The following is a 22,449-nucleotide window of genomic DNA, read 5'->3' as shown; positions in this document are numbered from 1 at the left end:
AACAAGATGCCGAAGTGCCGTCTGTTTTCTCGCTGTTTTTGGTTTCAGAAATCCTAGTAACGAAATATTCTCGAATCGGACGAAATCAACGCCTGTGTTCCTATTTTTCCCGGAACCATCCAGAACACCCGAGAGCCGCCAGAGGGGAGCCCTGGGGCCCCACACCACACCCCGGCGCGGCCGTAGGGGGCCGCCGCCCTATGGTGTGGGCCCCTGTAAGCCCTCCCCGCGCCGCCTCTTCGCCTATATAAAGCCCCTGGATCAGAAACCCTGAGACGTTCGACGAAAACCACAGAAACCTTCCAGAGCCGCCGCCATCGCGAGGCCAAGATCTGGGGGACAGGAGTCTCTGTTCCGGCACGCTGCCGGAGCGGGGAAGTGCCCCCGGAAGGCTTCTCCATCGACACCGCTGCCATCTTCACCGCCATCTTCATCACCGCTGCTGCTCCCATGAGGAGGGAGTAGTTCTCCATCGAGGCTCGGGGCTGTACCGGTAGCTATGTGGTTAATCTCTCTCCATGTACTTCAATACAATGATCTCATGAGCTGCTTTACATGATTGAGATTCATATGAGTTTTGTATCACAATTCATCTATGTGCTACTCTAGTGATGTTATTAAAGTAGTTCTATTCCTCCTGCACGTGTGTAAAGGTGACTAGTGTGTGCACCGTGTGGTTCTTGTCGTAGGCTATGATCATGATCTCTTGTAGATTGTGGAGTTAATTATCATTATGATGGTATTGATGTGATCTATCTGGTTATGTTGATCTATCTTACACTATAAGGTTACTTAAACATGAGCATTATTGTGGAGCTTGTTAACTCCGGCATTGAGGGTTCGTGTAATCCTACGCAATGTGTTCATCATCCAACAAAAGTGTAGAGTATGCATTTATCTATTCTGTTATGTGATCAATGTTGAGAGTGTCCACTAGTGAAAGTGTAATCCCTAGGCCTTGCTCCTAAATACTGCTATCGCTGCTTGTTTACTGTTTTACTGTGTTACTACTGCTGCAATACCACCACCATCAACTACACGCCAGCAAGCTATTTTCTGGCACCGTTGCTACTGCTCATACTTATTCATACCACCTGTATTTCACTATCTCTTCGCCGAACTAGTGCACCTATTAGGTGTGTTGGGGACACAAGAGACTTCTTGCTTTGTGGTTGCAGGGTTGCATAAGAGGGATATCTTTGACCTCTTCCTCCCTGAGTTCGATAAACCTTGGGTGATCCACTTAAGGGAAAACTTGCTGCTGTTCTACAAACCTCTGCTCTTGGAGGCCCAACACTGTCTACAGGAAAAGGAGGGGGAAGTAGACATCAGGAGGCATCAACATTGCTGCAGGAAGCATCAACTGGCTGCAATGCAATGATCTCTTCTTCAGCAGCCTTCTTTGTGTTGGCAGCTTCACCAGCTTTAGAAATGCTGCAGGAGTCACCAGCATTGCTGCAGGAAGCACCAACTGGCTGCAATGCAATGATCTCTTCTTCATCAGCCTTCTTTGTGCTGGTAGCTTGAGCAGTTTCTTCTTCATCAGCCTTCTTTATGCTGGTACCTTCAGCAGCTTCAGAAATGCTGCATGAGGCACCAACATTGCTGCAGGAAGCACCAACTGACTGCAATGCAGATAATCTAGCTATGCATGCATCAACTTGTGCTTGGTCAACTCCAAAAGATTCAGGATTCTGCACTGAAGAAAGGATCTGAACTGCGGACTGGTTAAATTCTTCAGACTCAGGCACTCCAGAAGTTACCACGGCAGAAGTCGCCATAGCAGATCTTACATCTTGGGAGTCAACTGCGGACTGGATGCAAAATCTTGATGATTGCGCATAGCAGATCTCCTCTAGAGATTTCAACTGAAATGGGAAATTGAAGAGAAGATGTGAGATTTGAAGCCAAGTACGGCATAGTATGCTTTCAAGATAAAGAGATGATCAATACCGTAAAGTTCTCGAAGGAGATCCTGCCATTGTCCTTAGCCTTACAAATAGTATCCATCAAAGTCGCCATATCATACTCATTGAGCCGAGGGCGATTCTTATTTACACTATCCGTCAGTTTCAAATTATCGACAATAAATCCCTGACAACAGAATATACAGTTAAACAATTTAACTGTGAAGCAGGCACATCAAATCCATATGAAGCAGGCAACTCAAGCACGATAAAAATATCCAAAGATGCTGGGCAGGTAAAAAAATTCAAATCCGAATATACAACTAGTAATTGATGAGAGCACCAGAATGCTTACCAGAATTATGATTGGGCAACCAGGCATATTAAGTGATGCCTTGTTTTTTGCATCCTGCCTCTGCTTCTTCCAAATTTTGATACAATCCCTGAGATGCTCATACAGTATTCTACACATGTCAAATTCCTTGAGGCTTGCCAAATCCCTTGTGTACATCACTGAATGTACGTTTATATTTTGTGAAGTGGTAGGCATTAGAAATCTTGAAAAGAGAATGAGGAAAAAACATTTGACCCTCAAATGTTTGTTCTCCTGTTTTTTCATAAACTTCAATATATTCCCAGTGTCCAACGATGTTTGACCCAATTCAGATCGCAATTGAATAAAGTCCTTATGTTTTTGCATATTGTACTTGAGAGGGGTCTTAGGACCTTGGGGCAGCATCAAGAGATGATGGATCTCATCTGGTCTGATGTATACAATTACATCATTTTGTAGCTGCACCTTGATCCTATCCTCTTCCAGATCAACTAGCTTCATACACAGATAGGTTTCCTTGCGCTGGCTGATTTGTCCCACTGGTAGGTTTCTTCATGCACAGCTGTGTTGGCAGCTTCAGGCACCGCAGCAGCATCAGCCTTCTTTGTGTTGGCAGCTTCAGAAGTGCTGCAGGAGGCATCAACATTGCTGCAGGAAGCACCAACTGGCTGCAATGCAATGATCTCTTCTTCAGCAGCCTTCTTTGTGTTGGCAGCTTCACCAGCTTCAGAAATGCTGCAGGAGTCACCAACATTGCTGCGGGAAGCACCAAGTGGCTGCAATGCAATGATCTCTTCTTCATCAGCCTTCTTTGTGCTGGTAGCTTCAGCAGCTTCAGAAATGCTGCAGGAGGCACCAACATTGCTGCAGAAAGCACCAACTGGCTGCAATGCATATAATCTAGCTATGCATGCATCAACTTGTGCTTGGTCAACTCCAAAAGATTCAGGATTCTGCACTGAAGAATAGATCTGAACTGCGGACTGGATAAGTTCTTGAGACTCAGGCACTCCAGAAGTTACCACGGCAGAAGTCCCCATAGCAGATCTTACATCTTGGGAGTCAATTGCGGACTGGATGCAAAATCTTGATGATTGCGCATAGCAGATCTCCTCTAGAGATTTCAACTGAAATGGGAAATTGAAGAGAAGATGTGAGATTTGAAGCCAAGTACGGCATAGTATGCTTTCAAGATAAAGAGATGATCAATACCTTAAAGTTCTCGAAGGAGATCCTGCCATTGTCCTTAGCCTTACAAATAGTATCCATCAAAGTCACCATATCATACTCATTGAGCCGAGGACGATTCTTGTTTACACTATCCGTCAGTTTCAAATTATCGACAATGAATCCCTGACAACCGAATATACAGTTAAACAAGTTAACTGTGAAGCAGGCACATCAAATCCATATGAAGCAGGCAACTCAAGCACGATAAAAAAATCCAAAGATGCTGGGCAGGTAAAAAAAATCCAAATCCGAATATACAGCTAGTAATTGATGAGATCACCAGAATGCTTACCAGAATTATGATTGGGCAACCAGGCATATTAAGTGATGCCTTGTTTTTTGCATCCTGCCTCTGCTTCTTCCAAATTTTGATACAGTCCCTGAGATTCTCATACACTATTGTACACATGTCAAATTCTTTGAGGCTTGCCTAATCCCTTCTGTACATCACTGCATGTACGTTTATATTTTGTGAAGTGGTAGGCATTAGAAATCTTGAAAAGAGAATGAGGAAAAAACATTTGACCCTCAAATGTTTGTTCTCCTCTTTTTTCATAAACTTCAATATATTCCCAGTGTCCAACGATGTTTGACCCAATTCAGATCGCAATTGAATAAAGTCCTTATGTTGTTGCATATTGTACTTGAGGGGGGCCTTAGGACCTTGGGGCAGCATCAAGAGATGATGGATCTCATCTGGTCTGATGTATACAATTACATCATTTTGTAGCTGCACCTTGATCCTATCCTCTTCCAGATCAACTAGCTTCATACACAGATAGGTTTCCTTGCGCTAGCTGATTTGTCCCAACTTTAGGTTTCTTCATGCACAGCTGTGTTGGCAGCTTCAGGCACCGCAGCAGCAGCCTTCTTTGTGTTGGCAGTTTCAGAAATGCTACATGAGGCATCAACATTGCTGCATGAAGCATCAACTGGCTGCAATGCAATGATCTCTTCTTCAGCAGCCTTCTTTGTGTTGGCAGCTTCACCAGCTTCAGAAATGTCATAGAGTCACCAAGATTGCTGCAGGAAGCACCAACTGGCTGCAATGCAATGATCTCTTCTTCATCAGCCTTCTTTGTGCTGGTAGCTTCAGCAGTTTCTTCTTCATCAGCCTTCTTTATGCTGGTACCTTCAGCAGCTTCAGAAATGCTGCAGGAGGCACCAACATTGCTGCAGGAAGCACCAACTGACTGGAATGCAGATAATCTAGCTATGCATGCATCAACTTGTGCTTGGTCAACTCCAAAAGATTCAGGATTCTGCACTGAAGAAAGGATCTGAACTGCGGACTGGTTAAATTCTTCAGACTCAGGCACTCCAGAAGTTACCACGGCGTAAGTCGCCATAGCGGATCTTACATCTTGGGAGTCAATTGCGGACTGGATGCAAAATCTTGATGATTGCGCATAGCAGATCTCCTCTAGAGATTTCAACTGAAATGGGAAATTGAAGAGAAGATGTGAGATTTGAAGCCAAGTACGGCATAGTATGCTTTCAAGATAAAGAGATGATCAATACCGTAAAGTTCTCGAAGGAGATCCTGCCATTATCCTTAGCCTTACAAATAGTATCCATCAAAGTCGCCATATCATACTCATTGAGCTGAGGACGATTCCTGTTTACACTATCCGTCAGTTTCAAATTATCGACAATGAATCCATGACAACCGAATATACAGTTAAACAATTTAACTGTGAAGCAGGCACATCAAATCCATATGATGCAGGAAACTCAAGCACGATAAAAAAAATCCAAAGATGCTGGGCAGGTAAAAAAATCCAAATCTGAATATACAGCTAGTAATTGATGAGAGCACCAAAATGCTTACCAGAATTATGATTGGGCAACCAGGCATATTAAGTGATGCCTTGTTTTTTGCATCCTGCATCTACTTCTTCCAAATTTTGATACAATCCCTGAGATTCTCATACACTATTGTACACATGTCAAATTCCTTGAGGCTTGCCAAATCCCTTGTGTACATCACTGCATGTACGTTTATATTTTGTGAAGTGGTAGGCATTAGAAATCTTGAAAAGAGAATGAGGAAAAAACATTTGACCCTCAAATGTTTGTTCTCCTCTTTTTTCATCAACTTCAATATATTCCCAGTGTCCAACGATGTTTGACCCAATTCAGATAGCAATTGAATAAAGTCCTTATGTTGTTGCATATTGTACTTGAGGGGGGCCTTAGGACCTTGGGGCAGCATCAAGAGATGATGGATCTCATCTGGTCTGATGTATACAATTACATCATTTTGTAGCTGCACCTTGATCCTATCCTCTTCCAGATCAACTAGCTTCATACACAGATAGGTTTCCTTGCGCTGGCTAATTTGTCCCAACTTTATGTTTCTTCATGCACAGCTGTGTTGGCAGCTTCAGGCACCGCAGCAGCAGCAGCCTTCTTTGTGTTGGCAGCTTCAGAAATGTCATAGGAGGCATCAACATTGCCGTAGGAAGCACCAACTGGCTGCAATGCAATGATCTCTTCTTCAGCAGCCTTCTTTGTGTTGGCAGCTTCACCAGCCTTCGTAAATGCTGCAGAGTCACCAACATTGCTGCAGGAAGCACCAACTGGCTGCAATGCAATGATCTCTTCTTCATCAGCCTTCTTTGTGCTGGTAGCTTCAGCAACTTCTTCTTCATCAGCCTTCTTTGTGCTGGTAGCTTCAGCAGCTTCAGAAATGCTGCAGGAGGCACCAACATTGCTGCAGGAAGCACCAACTGGCTGCAATGCATATAATCTAGCGATGCATGCATCAACTTGTGCTTGGTCAACTCCAAAAGATTCAGGATTCTGCACTGAAGAAAGGATCTGAACTGTGGACTGGTTAAATTCTTCAGACTCAGGCACTCCAGAAGTTACCACGGCAGAAGTCGCCATAGCAGATCTTACATCTTGGGAGTCAACTGCGGACTGGATGCAAAATCTTGATGATTGCGCATAGCAGATCTCCTCTAGAGATTTGAACTGAAATGGGAAATTGAAGAGAAGATCTGAGATTTGAAGCCAAGTACGGCATAGTATGCTTTCAAGATAAAGAGATGATCAATACCTTAAAGTTCTCAAAGGAGATCCTGCCATTGTCCTTAGCCTTACAAATAGTATCCATCAAAGTCGCCATATCATACTCATTGAGCCGAGGACGATTCTTATTTACACTATCCGTCAGTTTCAAATTATCGACAATGAATCCCTGACAACCGAATATACAGTTAAACAAGTTAACTGTGAAGCAGGCACATCAAATCCATATGAAGCAGGCAACTCAAGCACGATAAAAAAATCCAAAGATGCTGGGCAGGTAAAAAAAATCCAAATCCGAATATACAGCTAGTAATTGATGAGATCACCAGAATGCTTACCAGAATTATGATTGGGCAACCAGGCATATTAAGTGATGCCTTGTTTTTTGCATCCTGCCTCTGCTTCTTCCAAATTTTGATACAGTCCCTGAGATTCTCATACACTATTGTACACATGTCAAATTCTTTGAGGCTTGCCTAATCCCTTCTGTACATCACTGCATGTACGTTTATATTTTGTGAAGTGGTAGGCATTAGAAATCTTGAAAAGAGAATGAGGAAAAAACATTTGACCCTCAAATGTTTGTTCTCCTCTTTTTTCATAAACTTCAATATATTCCCAGTGTCCAACGATGTTTGACCCAATTCAGATCGCAATTGAATAAAGTCCTTATGTTGTTGCATATTGTACTTGAGGGGGGCCTTAGGACCTTGGGGCAGCATCAAGAGATGATGGATCTCATCTGGTCTGATGTATACAATTACATCATTTTGTAGCTGCACCTTGATCCTATCCTCTTCCAGATCAACTAGCTTCATACACAGATAGGTTTCCTTGCGCTAGCTGATTTGTCCCAACTTTAGGTTTCTTCATGCACAGCTGTGTTGGCAGCTTCAGGCACCGCAGCAGCAGCCTTCTTTGTGTTGGCAGTTTCAGAAATGCTACAGGAGGCATCAACATTGCTGCAGGAAGCATCAACTGGCTGCAATGCAATGATCTCTTCTTCAGCAGCCTTCTTTGTGTTGGCAGCTTCACCAGCTTCAGAAATGCTGCAGGAGTCACCAGCATTGCTGCAGGAAGCACCAACTGGCTGCAATGCAATGATCTCTTCTTCATCAGCCTTCTTTGTGCTGGTAGCTTGAGCAGTTTCTTCTTCATCAGCCTTCTTTATGCTGGTACCTTCAGCAGCTTCAGAAATGCTGCAGGAGGCACCAACATTGCTGCAGAAAGCACCAACTGGCTGCAATGCATATAATCTAGCTATGCATGCATCAACTTGTGCTTGGTCAACTCCAAAAGATTCAGGATTCTGCACTGAAGAATAGATCTGAACTGCGGACTGGATAAGTTCTTGAGACTCAGGCACTCCAGAAGTTACCACGGCAGAAGTCCCCATAGCAGATCTTACATCTTGGGAGTCAATTGCGGACTGGATGCAAAATCTTGATGATTGCGCATAGCAGATCTCCTCTAGAGATTTCAACTGAAATGGGAAATTGAAGAGAAGATGTGAGATTTGAAGCCAAGTACGGCATAGTATGCTTTCAAGATAAAGAGATGATCAATACCTTAAAGTTCTCGAAGGAGATCCTGCCATTGTCCTTAGCCTTACAAATAGTATCCATCAAAGTCGCCATATCATACTCATTGAGCCGAGGACGATTCTTGTTTACACTATCCGTCAGTTTCAAATTATCGACAATGAATCCCTGACAACCGAATATACAGTTAAACAAGTTAACTGTGAAGCAGGCACATCAAATCCATATGAAGCAGGCAACTCAAGCACGATAAAAAATCCAAAGATGCTGGGCAGGTAAAAAAATCCAGATCCGAATATACAGCTAGTAATTGATGAGATCACCAGAATGCTTACCAGAATTATGATTGGGCAACCAAGCATATTAAGTGATGCCTTGTTTTTTGCATCCTGCCTCTGCTTCTTCCAAATTTTGATACAGTCCCTGAGATTCTCATACACTATTCTACACATGTCAAATTCTTTGAGGCTTGCCTAATCCCTTGTGTACATCACTGCATGTACGTTTATATTTTGTGAAGTGGTAGGCATTAGAAATCTTGAAAAGAGAATGAGGAAAAAACATTTGACCACCCTCAAATGTTTGTTCTCCTCTTTTTTCATAAACTTCAATATATTCCCAGTGTCCAACGATGTTTGACCCAATTCAGATCGCAATTGAATAAAGTCCTTATGTTTTTGCATATTGTACTTGAGAGGGGTCTTAGGACCTTGGGGCAGCATCAAGAGATGATGGATCTCATCTGGTCTGATGTATACAATTACATCATTTTGTAGCTGCACCTTGATCCTATCCTCTTCCAGATCAACTAGCTTCATACACAGATAGGTTTCCTTGCGCTGGCTGATTTGTCCCACTTGTAGGTTTCTTCATGCACAGCTGTGTTGGCAGCTTCAGGCACCGCAGCAGCATCAGCCTTCTTTGTGTTGGCAGCTTCAGAAGTGCTGCAGGAGGCATCAACATTGCTGCAGGAAGCACCAACTGGCTGCAATGCAATGATCTCTTCTTCAGCAGCCTTCTTTGTGTTGGCAGCTTCACCAGCTTCAGAAATGCTGAAGGAGTCACCAGCATTGCTGCAGGAAGCACCAACTGGCTGCAATGCAATGATCTCTTCTTCATCACCCTTCTTTGTGCTGGTAGCTTCAGCAGTTTCTTCTTCATCAGCCTTCTTTATGCTGGTACCTTCAGCAGCTTCAGAAATGCTGCATGAGGCACCAACATTGCTGCAGAAAGCACCAACTGGCTGCAATGCATATAATCTAGCTATGCATGCATCAACTTGTGCTTGGTCAACTCCAAAAGATTCAGGATTCTGCACTGAAGAAAGGATCTGAATTGTGGACTGGTTAAATTCTTCAGACTCAGGCACTCCAGAAGTTACCACGGCAGAAGTCGCCATAGCAGATCTTACATCTTGGGAGTCAACTGCGGACTGGATGCAAAATCTTGATGATTGCGCATAGCAGATCTCCTCTAGAGATTTGAACTGAAATGGGAAATTGAAGAGAAGATCTGAGATTTGAAGCCAAGTACGGCATAGTATGCTTTCAAGATAAAGAGATGATCAATACCTTAAAGTTCTCGAAAGAGATCCTGCCATTGTCCTTAGCCTTACAAATAGTATCCATCAAAGTCGCCATATCATACTCATTGAGCCGAGGACGATTCTTATTTACACTATCCGTCAGTTTCAAATTATCGACAATGAATCCCTGACAACCGAATATACAGTTAAACAAGTTAACTGTGAAGCAGGCACATCAAATCCATATGAAGCAGGCAACTCAAGCACGATAAAAAAATCCAAAGATGCTGGGCAGGTAAAAAAAATCAAAATCCGAATATACAGCTAGTAATTGGTGAGAGCACCAGAATGCTTACCAGAATTATGATTGGGCAACCAGGCATATTAAGTGATGCCTTGTTTTTTGCATCCTGCCTCTGCTTCTTCCAAATTTTGATACAATCCCTCAGATGCTCATACACTATTGTACACATGTCAAATTCCTTGAGGCTTGCCAAATCCCTTGTGTACATCACTGCATGTACGTTTATATTTTGTGAAGTGGTAGGCATTAGAAATCTTGAAAAGAGAATGAGGAAAAAACATTTGACCCTCAAATGTTTGTTCTCCTCTTTTTTCATAAACTTCAATATATTCCCAGTGTCCAACGATGTTTGACCCAATTCAGATCGCAATTGAATAAAGTCCTTATGTTGTTGCATATTGTACTTGAGGGGGGCCTTAGGACCTTGGGGCAGCATCAAGAGATGATGGATCTCATCCTGAGTCCGATGTATACAATTACATCATTTTGTAGCTGCACCTTGATCCTATCCTCTTCCAGATCAACTAGCTTCATACACAGATAGGTTTCCTTGCGCTAGCTGATTTGTCCCAACTTTAGGTTTCTTCATGCACAGCTGTGTTGGCAGCTTCAGGCACCGCAGCAGCAGCCTTCTTTGTGTTGGCAATTTCAGAAATGCTACATGAGGCATCAACTGGCTGCAATGCAATGATCTCTTCTTCAGCAGCCTTCTTTGTGTTGGCAGCTTCACCAGCTTCAGAAATGCTGCAGGAGTCACCAGCATTGCTACAGGAAGCACCAACTGGCTGCAATGCAATGATCTCTTCTTCATCAGCCTTCTTTGTGCTGGTAGCTTCAGCAGTTTCTTCTTCATCAGCCTTCTTTATGCTGGTACCTTCAGCAGCTTCAGAAATGCTGCAGGAGGCACCAACATTGCTGCAGAAAGCACCAACTGGCTGCAATGCATATAATCTAGCTATGCATGCATCAACTTGTGCTTGGTCAACTCCAAAAGATTCAGGATTCTGCACTGAAGAAAGGATCTGAACTGCGGACTGGTTAAATTCTTCAGACTCAGGCACTCCAGAAGTTACCACGGCAGAAGTCGCCATAGCAGATCTTACATCTTGGGAGTCAATTGCGGACTGGATGCAAAATCTTGATGATTGCGCATAGCAGATCTCCTCTAGAGATTTCAACTGAAATGGGAAATTGAAGAGAAGATGTGAGATTTGAAGCCAAGTACGGCATAGTATGCTTTCAAGATAAAGAGATGATCAATACCGTAAAGTTCTCGAAGGAGATCCTGCCATTATCCTTAGCCTTACAAATAGTATCCATCAAAGTCGCCATATCATACTCATTGAGCTGAGGACGATTCCTGTTTACACTATCCGTCAGTTTCAAATTATCGACAATGAATCCATGACAACCGAATATACAGTTAAACAATTTAACTGTGAAGCAGGCACATCAAATCCATATGATGCAGGAAACTCAAGCACGATAAAAAAAATCCAAAGATGCTGGGCAGGTAAAAAAATCCAAATCTGAATATACAGCTAGTAATTGATGAGAGCACCAGAATGCTTACCAGAATTATGATTGGGCAACCAGGCATATTAAGTGATGCCTTGTTTTTTGCATCCTGCATCTGCTTCTTCCAAATTTTGATACAATCCCTGAGATTCTCATACACTATTGTACACATGTCAAATTCCTTGAGGCTTGCCAAATCCCTTGTGTACATCACTGCATGTACGTTTATATTTTGTGAAGTGGTAGGCATTAGAAATCTTGAAAAGAGAATGAGGAAAAAACATTTGACCCTCAAATGTTTGTTCTCCTCTTTTTTCATAAACTTCAATATATTCCCAGTGTCCAATGATGTTTGACCCAATTCAGATAGCAATTGAATAAAGTCCTTATGTTGTTGCATATTGTACTTGAGGGGGGCCTTAGGACCTTGGGGCAGCATCAAGAGATGATGGATCTCATCTGGTCTGATGTATACAATTACATCATTTTGTAGCTGCACCTTGATCCTATCCTCTTCCAGATCAACTAGCTTCATACACAGATAGGTTTCCTTGCGCTGGCTGATTTGTCCCAACTTTATGTTTCTTCATGCACAGCTGTGTTGGCAGCTTCAGGCACCGCAGCAGCAGCAGCCTTCTTTGTGTTGGCAGCTTCAGAAATGCTGCAGGAGGCATCAACATTGCTGTAGGAAGCACCAACTGGCTGCAATGCAATGATCTCTTCTTCAGCAGCCTTCTTTGTGTTGGCAGCTTCACCAGCTTCAGAAATGCTGCAGGAGTCACCAACATTGCTGCAGGAAGCACCAACTGGCTGCAATGCAATGATCTCTTCTTCATCAGCCTTCTTTGTGCTGGTAGCTTCAGCAACTTCTTCTTCATCAGCCTTCTTTGTGCTGGTAGCTTCAGCAGCTTCAGAAATGCTGCAGGAGGCACCAACATTGCTGCAGGAAGCACCAACTGGCTGCAATGCATATAATCTAGCGATGCATGCATCAACTTGTGCTTGGTCAACTCCAAAAGATTCAGGATTCTGCACTGAAGAAAGGATCTGAACTGTGGACTGGTTAAATTCTTCAGACTCAGGCACTCCAGAAGTTACCACGGCAGAAGTCGCCATAGCAGATCTTACATCTTGGGAGTCAACTGCGGACTGGATGCAAAATCTTGATGATTGCGCATAGCAGATCTCCTCTAGAGATTTGAACTGAAATGGGAAATTGAAGAGAAGATCTGAGATTTGAAGCCAAGTACGGCATAGTATGCTTTCAAGATAAAGAGATGATCAATACCTTAAAGTTCTCGAAGAAGATCCTGCCATTGTCCTTAGCCTTACAAATAGTATCCATCAAAGTCGCCATATCATACTCATTGAGCCGAGGACGATTCCTATTTACACTATCCGTCAGTTTCAAATTATCGACAATGAATCCCTGACAACCGAATATACAGTTAAACAAGTTAACTCTGAAGCAGGCATATCAAATCCATATGAAGCAGGCAACTCAAGCACGATAAAAAAATCCAAAGATGCTGGGCAGGTAAAAAAATCAAAATCCAAATATACAGCTAGTAATTGGTGAGAGCACCAGAATGCTTACTAGAATTATGATTGGGCAACCAGGCATATTAAGTGATGCCTTTTTTTTGCATCCTGCCTCTGCTTCTTCCAAATTTTGATACAGTCCCTGAGATTCTCATACACTATTGTACACATGTCAAATTCCTTGAGGCTTGCCTAATCCCTTCTGTACATCACTGCATGTACGTTTATATTTTGTGAAGTGGTAGGCATTAGAAATCTTGAAAAGAGAATGAGGAAAAAACATTTGACCCTCAAATGTTTGTTCTCCTCTTTTTTCATAAACTTCAATATATTCCCAGTGTCCAACGATGTTTGACCCAATTCAGATCGCAATTGAATAAAGTCCTTATGTTGTTGCATATTGTACTTGAGAGGGGTCTTAGGACCTTGGGGCAGCATCAAGAGATGATGGATCTCATCTGGTCTGATGTATACAATTACATCATTTTGTAGCTGCACCTTGATCCTATCCTCTTCCAGATCAACTAGCTTCATACACAGATAGGTTTCCTTGCGCTGGCTGATTTGTCCCAACTTTAGGTTTCTTCATGCACAGCTGTGTTGGCAGCTTCAGGCACCGCAGCAGCAGCCTTCTTTGTGTTGGCAGCTTCAGAAATGCTGCAGGAGGCATCAACATTGCTGCAGGAAGCACCAACTGGCTGCAATGCAATGATCTCTTCTTCAGCAGCCTTCTTTGTGTTGGCAGCTTCACCAGCTTCAGAAATGTTGCAGGAGTCACCAACATTGCTGCAGGAAGCACCAACTGGCTGCAATGCAATGATCTCTTCTTCATCAGCCTTCTTTGTGCTGGTAGCTTCAGCAGCTTCTTCTTCATCAGCCTTCTTTGTGCTGGTAGCCTCAGCAGCTTCAGAAATGCTGCAGGAGGCACCAACATTGCTGCAGAAAGCACCAACTGGCTGCAATGCATATAATCTAGCTATGCATGCATCAACTTGTGCTTGGTCAACTCCAAAAGATTCAGGATTCTGCACTGAAGAATAGATCTGAACTGCGGACTGGATAAGTTCTTGAGACTCAGGCACTCCAGAAGTTACCACGGCAGAAGTCCCCATAGCAGATCTTACATCTTGGGAGTCAATTGCGGACTGGATGCAAAATCTTGATGATTGCGCATAGCAGATCTCCTCTAGAGATTTCAACTGAAATGGGAAATTGAAGAGAAGATGTGAGATTTGAAGCCAAGTACGGCATAGTATGCTTTCAAGATAAAGAGATGATCAATACCTTAAAGTTCTCGAAGGAGATCCTGCCATTGTCCTTAGCCTTACAAATAGTATCCATCAAAGTCGCCATATCATACTCATTGAGCCGAGGACGATTCTTGTTTACACTATCCGTCAGTTTCAAATTATCGACAATGAATCCCTGACAACCGAATATACAGTTAAACAAGTTAACTGTGAAGCAGGCACATCAAATCCATATGAAGCAGGCAACTCAAGCACGATAAAAAAAATCCAAAGATGCTGGGCAGGTAAAAAAAATCCAGATCCGAATATACAGCTAGTAATTGATGAGATCACCAGAATGCTTACCAGAATTATGATTGGGCAACCAGGCATATTAAGTGATGCCTTGTTTTTTGCATCCTGCCTCTGCTTCTTCCAAATTTTGATACAGTCCCTGAGATTCTCATACACTATTGTACACATGTCAAATTCTTTGAGGCTTGCCTAATCCCTTCTGTACATCACTGCATGTACGTTTATATTTTGTGAAGTGGTAGGCATTAGAAATCTTTAAAAGAGAATGAGGAAAAAACATTTGACCCTCAAATGTTTGTTCTCCTCTTTTTTCATAAACTTCAATATATTCCCAGTGTCCAACGATGTTTGACCCAATTCAGATCGCAATTGAATAAAGTCCTTATGTTGTTGCATATTGTACTTGAGGGGGCCTTAGGACCTTGGGGCAGCATCAAGAGATGATGGATCTCATCTGGTCTGATGTATACAATTACATCATTTTGTAGCTGCACCTTGATCCTATCCTCTTCCAGATCAACTAGCTTCATACACAGATAGGTTTCCTTGCGCTAGCTGATTTGTCCCAACTTTAGGTTTCTTCATGCACAGCTGTGTTGGCAGCTTCAGGCACCGCAGCAGCAGCCTTCTTTGTGTTGGCAGTTTCAGAAATGCTACAGGAGGCATCAACATTGCTGCAGGAAGCATCAACTGGCTGCAATGCAATGATCTCTTCTTCAAGAGCCTTCTTTGTGTTGGCAGCTTCACCAGCTTCGTAAATGTCAGCGAGTCACCAAAGATTGCTGCAGGAAGCACCAACTGGCTGCAATGCAATGATCTCTTCTTCATCAGCCTTCTTTGTGCTGGTAGCTTCAGCAGTTTCTTCTTCATCAGCCTTCTTTATGCTGGTACCTTCAGCAGCTTCAGAAATGCTGCATGAGGCACCAACATTGCTGCAGAAAGCACCAACTGGCTGCAATGCATATAATCTAGCTATGCATGCATCAACTTGTGCTTGGTCAACTCCAAAAGATTCAGGATTCTGCACTGAAGAAAGGATCTGAATTGTGGACTGGTTAAATTCTTCAGACTCAGGCACTCCAGAAGTTACCACGGCAGAAGTCGCCATAGCAGATCTTACATCTTGGGAGTCAACTGCGGACTGGATGCAAAATCTTGATGATTGCGCATAGCATATCTCCTCTAGAGATTTGAACTGAAATGGGAAATTGAAGAGAAGATCTGAGATTTGAAGCCAAGTACGGCATAGTATGCTTTCAAGATAAAGAGATGATCAATACCTTAAAGTTCTCGAAGGAGATCCTGCCATTGTCCTTAGCCTTACAAATAGTATCCATCAAAGTCGCCATATCATACTCATTGAGCCGAGGACGATTCTTATTTACACTATCCGTCAGTTTCAAATTATCAACAATGAATCCCTGACAACCGAATATACAGTTAAACAAGTTAACTGTGAAGCAGGCACATCAAATCCATATGAAGCAGGCAACTCAAGCACGATAAAAAAATCCAAAGATGTTGGGCAGGTAAAAAAAATCAAAATCCGAATATACAGCTAGTAATTGGTGAGAGCACCAGAATGCTTAGCAGAATTATGATTGGGCAACCAGGCATATTAAGTGATGCCTTGTTTTTTGCATCCTGCCTCTGCTTCTTCCAAATTTTGATACAATCCCTCAGATGCTCATACACTATTGTACACATGTCAAATTCCTTGAGGCTTGCCAAATCCCTTGTGTACATCACTGCATGTACGTTTATATTTTGTGAAGTGGTAGGCATTAGAAATCTTGAAAAGAGAATGAGGAAAAAACATTTGACCCTCAAATGTTTGTTCTCCTCTTTTTTCATAAACTTCAATATATTCCCAGTGTCCAACGATGTTTGACCCAATTCAGATCGCAATTGAATAAAGTCCTTATGTTGTTGCATATTGTACTTGAGAGGGGTCTTAGGACCTTGGGGCAGCATCAAGAGATGATGGATCTCATCTGGTCTGATGTATACAATTACATCATTTTGTAGCTGCACCTTGATCCTATCCTCTTCCAGATCAACTAGCTTCATACACAGATAGGTTTCCTTGCGCTGGCTGATTTGTCCCAACTTTAGGTTTCTTCATGCACAAACTGTTGGCAGCTTCAGGCACCGCAGCAGCAGCAGCCTTCTTTGTGTTGGCAGCTTCAGAAATACTGCAGGAGGCATCAACATTGCTGCAGGAAGCACCAACTGGCTGCAATGCAATGATCTCTTCTTCAGCAGCCTTCTTTGTGTTGGCAGCTTCACCAGCTTCAGAAATGCTGCAGGAGTCACCAACATTGCTGCAGGAAGCACCAACTGGCTGCAATGCAATGATCTCTTCTTCATCAGCCTTCTTTGTGCTGGTAGCTTCAGCAGCTTCTTCTTCATCAGCCTTCTTTGTGCTGGTAGCCTCAGCAGCTTTAATCTTTGCAGAGGCACCAACATTGCTGCAGAAAGCACCAACTGGCTGCAATGCATATAATCTAGCTATGCATGCATCAACTTGTGCTTGGTCAACTCCAAAAGATTCAGGATTCTGCACTGAAGAATAGATCTGAACTGCGGACTGGATAAGTTCTTGAGACTCAGGCACTCCAGAAGTTACCACGGCAGAAGTCCCCATAGCAGATCTTACATCTTGGGAGTCAATTGCGGACTGGATGCAAAATCTTGATGATTGCTCATAGCAGATCTCCTCTAGAGATTTCAACTGAAATGGGAAATTGAAGAGAAGATGTGAGATTTGAAGCCAAGTACGGCATAGTATGCTTTCAAGATAAAGAGATGATCAATACCTTAAAGTTCTCGAAGGAGATCCTGCCATTGTCCTTAGCCTTACAAATAGTATCCATCAAAGTTGCCATATCATACTCATTGAGCCGAGGACGATTCTTGTTTACACTATCCGTCAGTTTCAAATTATCGACAATGAATCCCTGACAACCGAATATACAGTTAAACAAGTTAACTGTGAAGCAGGCATATCAAATCCATATGAAGCAGGCAACTCAAGCACGATAAAAAAATCCAAAGATGCTGGGCAGGTAAAAAAAATCCAAATCCGAATATACAGCTAGTAATTGATGAGATCACCAGAATGCTTACCAGAATTATGATTGGGCAACCAGGCATATTAAGTGATGCCTTGTTTTTTGCATCCTGCCTCTGCTTCTTCCAAATTTTGATACAGTCCCTGAGATTCTCATACACTATTGTACACATGTCAAATTCTTTGAGGCTTGCCTAATCCCTTCTGTACATCACTGCATGTACGTTTATATTTTGTGAAGTGGTAGGCATTAGAAATCTTGAAAAGAGAATGAGGAAAAAACATTTGACCCTCAAATGTTTGTTCTCCTCTTTTTTCATAAACTTCAATATATTCCCAGTGTCCAACGATGTTTGACCCAATTCAGATCGCAATTGAATAAAGTCCTTATGTTGTTGCATATTGTACTTGAGGGGGGCCTTAGGACCTTGGGGCAGCATCAAGAGATGATGGATCTCATCTGGTCTGATGTATACAATTACATCATTTTGTAGCTGCACCTTGATCCTATCCTCTTCCAAATCAACTAGCTTCATACACGAGATAGGTTTCCTTGCGCTAGCTGATTTGTCCCAACTTTAGGTTTCTTCATGCACAAGCCGTGTTGGCAGCTTCAGCACCGCAGTTAGCAGCCTTCTTTGTGTTGGCAGTTTCAGAAATGCTACAGGAGGAATCAACATTGCTGCAGGAAGCATCAACTGGCTGCAATGCAATGATCTCTTCTTCAGCAGCCTTCTTTGTGTTGGCAGCTTCACCAGCTTCAGAAATGCTGCAGGAGTCACCAGCATTGCTGCAGGAAGCACCAACTGGCTGCAATGCAATGATCTCTTCTTCATCAGCCTTCTTTGTGCTGGTAGCTTGAGCAGTTTCTTCTTCATCAGCCTTCTTTATGCTGGTACCTTCAGCAGCTTCAGAAATGTTGCAGGAGGCACCAACATTGCTGCAGGAAGCACCAACTGACTGCAATGCAGATAATCTAGCTATGCATGCATCAACTTGTGCTTGGTCAACTCCAAAAGATTCAGGATTCTGCACTGAAGAAAGGATCTGAACTGCGGACTGGTTAAATTCTTCAGACTCAGGCACTCCAGAAGTTACCACGGCAGAAGTCGCCATAGCAGATCTTACATCTTGGGAGTCAACTGCGGACTGGATGCAAAATCTTGATGATTGCGCATAGCAGATCTCCTCTAGAGATTTCAACTGAAATGGGAAATTGAAGAGAAGATGTGAGATTTGAAGCCAAGTACGGCATAGTATGCTTTCAAGATAAAGAGATGATCAATACCGTAAAGTTCTCGAAGGAGATCCTGCCATTATCCTTAGTCTTACAAATAGTATCCATCAAAGTCGCCATATCATACTCATTGAGCTGAGGACGATTCCTGTTTACACTATCCGTCAGTTTCAAATTATCGACAATGAATCCATGACAACCGAATATACAGTTAAACAATTTAACTGTGAAGCAGGCACAGCAAATCCATATGATGTAGGAAACTCAAGCACGATAAAAAAAATCCAAAGATACTGGGCAGGTAAAAAAAATCCAAATCTGAATATACAGCTAGTAATTGATTAGAGCACCAGAATGCTTACCCGAATTATGATTGGGCAACCAGGCATATTAAGTGATGCCTTGTTTTTTGCATCCTGCATCTGCTTCTTCCAAATTTTGATACAATCCCTGAGATTCTCATACACTATTGTACACATGTCAAATTCCTTGAGGCTTGCCAAATTCCTTGTGTACATCACTGCATGTACGTTTATATTTTGTGAAGTGGTAGGCATTAGAAATTTTGAAAAGAGAATGAGGAAAAAACATTTGACCCTCAAATGTTTGTTCTCCTCTTTTTTCATAAACTTCAATATATTCCTAGTGTCCAACGATGTTTGACCCAATTCCGATAGCAATTGAATAAAGTCCTTATGTTGTTGCATATTGTACTTGAGGGGGGCCTTAGGACCTTGGGGCAGCATCAAGAGATGATGGATCTCATCTGGTCTGATGTATACAATTACATCATTTTGTAGCTGCACCTTGATCCTATCCTCTTCCAGATCAACTAGCTTCATACACAGATAGGTTTCCTTGTGCTGGCTGATTTGTCCCAACTTTAGGTTTCTTCATGCACAGCTGTGTTGGCAGCTTCAGGCACCGCAGCAGCAGCAGCCTTCTTTGTGTTGGCAGCTTCAGAAATGCTGCAGGAGGCATCAACATTGCTGTAGGAAGCACCAACTGGCTGCAATGCAATGATCTCTTCTTCAGCAGCCTTCTTTGTGTTGGCAGCTTCACCAGCTTCAGAAATGCTGCAGGCGTCACCAACATTGCTGCAGGAAGCACCAACTGGCTGCAATGCAATGATCTCTTCTTCATCAGCCTTCTTTGTGCTGGTAGCTTCAGCAACTTCTTCTTCATCAGCCTTCTTTGTGCTGGTAGCTTCAGCAGCTTCAGAAATGCTGCAGGAGGCACCAACATTGCTGCAGGAAGCACCAACTGGCTGCAATGCATATAATCTAGCGATGCATGCATCAACTTGTGCTTGGTCAACTCCAAAAGATTCAGGATTCTGCACTGAAGAAAGGATCTGAACTGTGGACTGGTTAAATTCTTCAGACTCAGGCACTCCAGAAGTTACCACGGCAGAAGTCGCCATAGCAGATCTTACATCTTGGGAGTCAACTGCGGACTGGATGCAAAATCTTGATGATTGCGCATAGCAGATCTCCTCTAGAGATTTGAACTGAAATGGGAAATTGAAGAGAAGATCTGAGATTTGAAGCCAAGTATGGCATAGTATGCTTTCAAGATAAAGAGATGATCAATACCTTAAAGTTCTCGAAGGAGATCCTGCCATTGTCCTTAGCCTTACAAATAGTATCCATCAAAGTCGCCATATCATACTCATTGAGCCGAGGACGATTCTTATTTACACTATCCGTCAGTTTCAAATTATCGACAATGAATTCCTGACAACCGAATATACAGTTAAACAAGGTAACTGTGAAGCAGGCACATCAAATCCATATGAAGCAGGCAACTCAAGCACGATAAAAAAAATCCAAAGATGCTGGGCAGGTAAAAAAAATCAAAATCCGAATATACAGCTAGTAATTGATGAGAGCACCAGAATGCTTACCAGAATTATGATTGGGCAACCAGGCATATTAAGTGATGCCTTGTTTTTTGCATCCTGCCTCTGCTTCTTCCAAATTTTGATACAATCCCTGAGATGCTCATACACTATTGTACACATGTCAAATTCCTTGAGGCTTCCCAAATCCCTTTTGTACATCACTGCATGTACGTTTATATTTTGTGAAGTGGTAGGCATTAGAAATCTTGAAAAGAGAATGAGGAAAAAACATTTGACCCTCAAATGTTTGTTCTCCTCTTTTTTCATAAACTTCAATATATTCCCAGTGTCCAACGATGTTTGACCCAATTCAGATCGCAATTGAATAAAGTCCTTATGTTGTTGCATATTGTACTTGAGAGGGGTCTTAGGACCTTGGGGCAGCATCAAGAGATGATGGATCTCATCTGGTCCGATGTATACAATTACATCATTTTGTGGCTGCACCTTGATCCTATCCTCTTCCAGATCAACTAGTGATACGTCTCCGACGTATCGATAATTTCTTATGTTCCATGCCACATTATTGATGTTATCTACATGTTTTATGCACACTTTATGTCATATTCGTGCATTTTCTGGAACTAACCTATTAACAAGATGCCGAAGTGCCGATTCTTTGTTTCTGCTGTTTTTGGTTTCAGAAATCCTAGTAACGAAATATTCTCGGAATTGGACGAAATCAACACCCAGGGTCCTATTTTGCCACGAAGCTTCCAGAAGACCGAAGAGAAGACGAAGTGGGGCCACGAGGGGGCCACACCCTAGGGCGGCACGGCCCCCCCCTTGGCCGCGCGGCCCTATGGTGTGGGGCCCTCGTGCCGCCTCCTGACCTGCCCTTCCGCCTACTTAAAGCCTCCGTTGCGAAAACCCCAGTACCGAGAGCCACGATACGGAAAACCTTCCAGAGACGCCGCCATCGCCGATCCCATCTCGGGGGATCCAGGAGATCGCCTCCGGCACCCTGCCGGAGAGGGGAATCATCTCCCGGAGGACTCTACGCCGCCATGGTCGCCTCCGGAGTGATGTGTGAGTAGTCTACCCCTGGACTATGGGTCCATAGCAGTAGCTAGATGGTTGTCTTCTCCCCATTGTGCTATCATTGTCGGATCTTGTGAGCTGCCTAACATGATCAAGATCATCTATCTGTAATTCTATATGTTGCGTTTGTTGGGATCCGATGAATAGAGAATACTTGTTATGTTGATTATCAAAGCTATATCTATGTGTTGTTTATGATCTTGCATGCTCTCCGTTACTAGTAGATGCTCTGGCCAAGTAGATGCTTGTAACTCCAAGAGGGAGTATTTATGCTCGATAGTGGGTTCATGCCTGCATTGACACCTGGGACAGTGATAGAAAGTTCTAAGGTTGTGTTGTGCTGTTGCCACTAGGGATAAAACATTGATGCTATGTCTAAGGATGTAGTTGTTGATTACATTACACACCATACTTAATGCAATTGTCTGTTGCTTTGCAACTTAATACTGGAGGGGGTTCGGATGATAACCTGAAGGTGGACTTTTTAGGCATAGATGCAGTTGGATGGCGGTCTATGTACTTTGTCGTAATGCCCAATTAAATCTCACTATACTCATCATAATATGTATGTGCATGGTCATGCCCTCTTTATTTGTCAATTGCCCAACTGTAATTTGTTCACCCAACATGCTGTTTATCTTATGGGAGAGACACCTCTAGTGAACTGTGGACCCCGGTCCAATTCTCTATACTGAAATACAATCTACTGCAATA

This window comes from Lolium perenne, chromosome 3 (genome assembly GCF_019359855.2).
Source record: "Lolium perenne isolate Kyuss_39 chromosome 3, Kyuss_2.0, whole genome shotgun sequence".
Classification (NCBI taxonomy): Eukaryota; Viridiplantae; Streptophyta; class Magnoliopsida; order Poales; family Poaceae; genus Lolium; species Lolium perenne.
Note: the sequence above shows the minus strand (reverse complement) of the source record.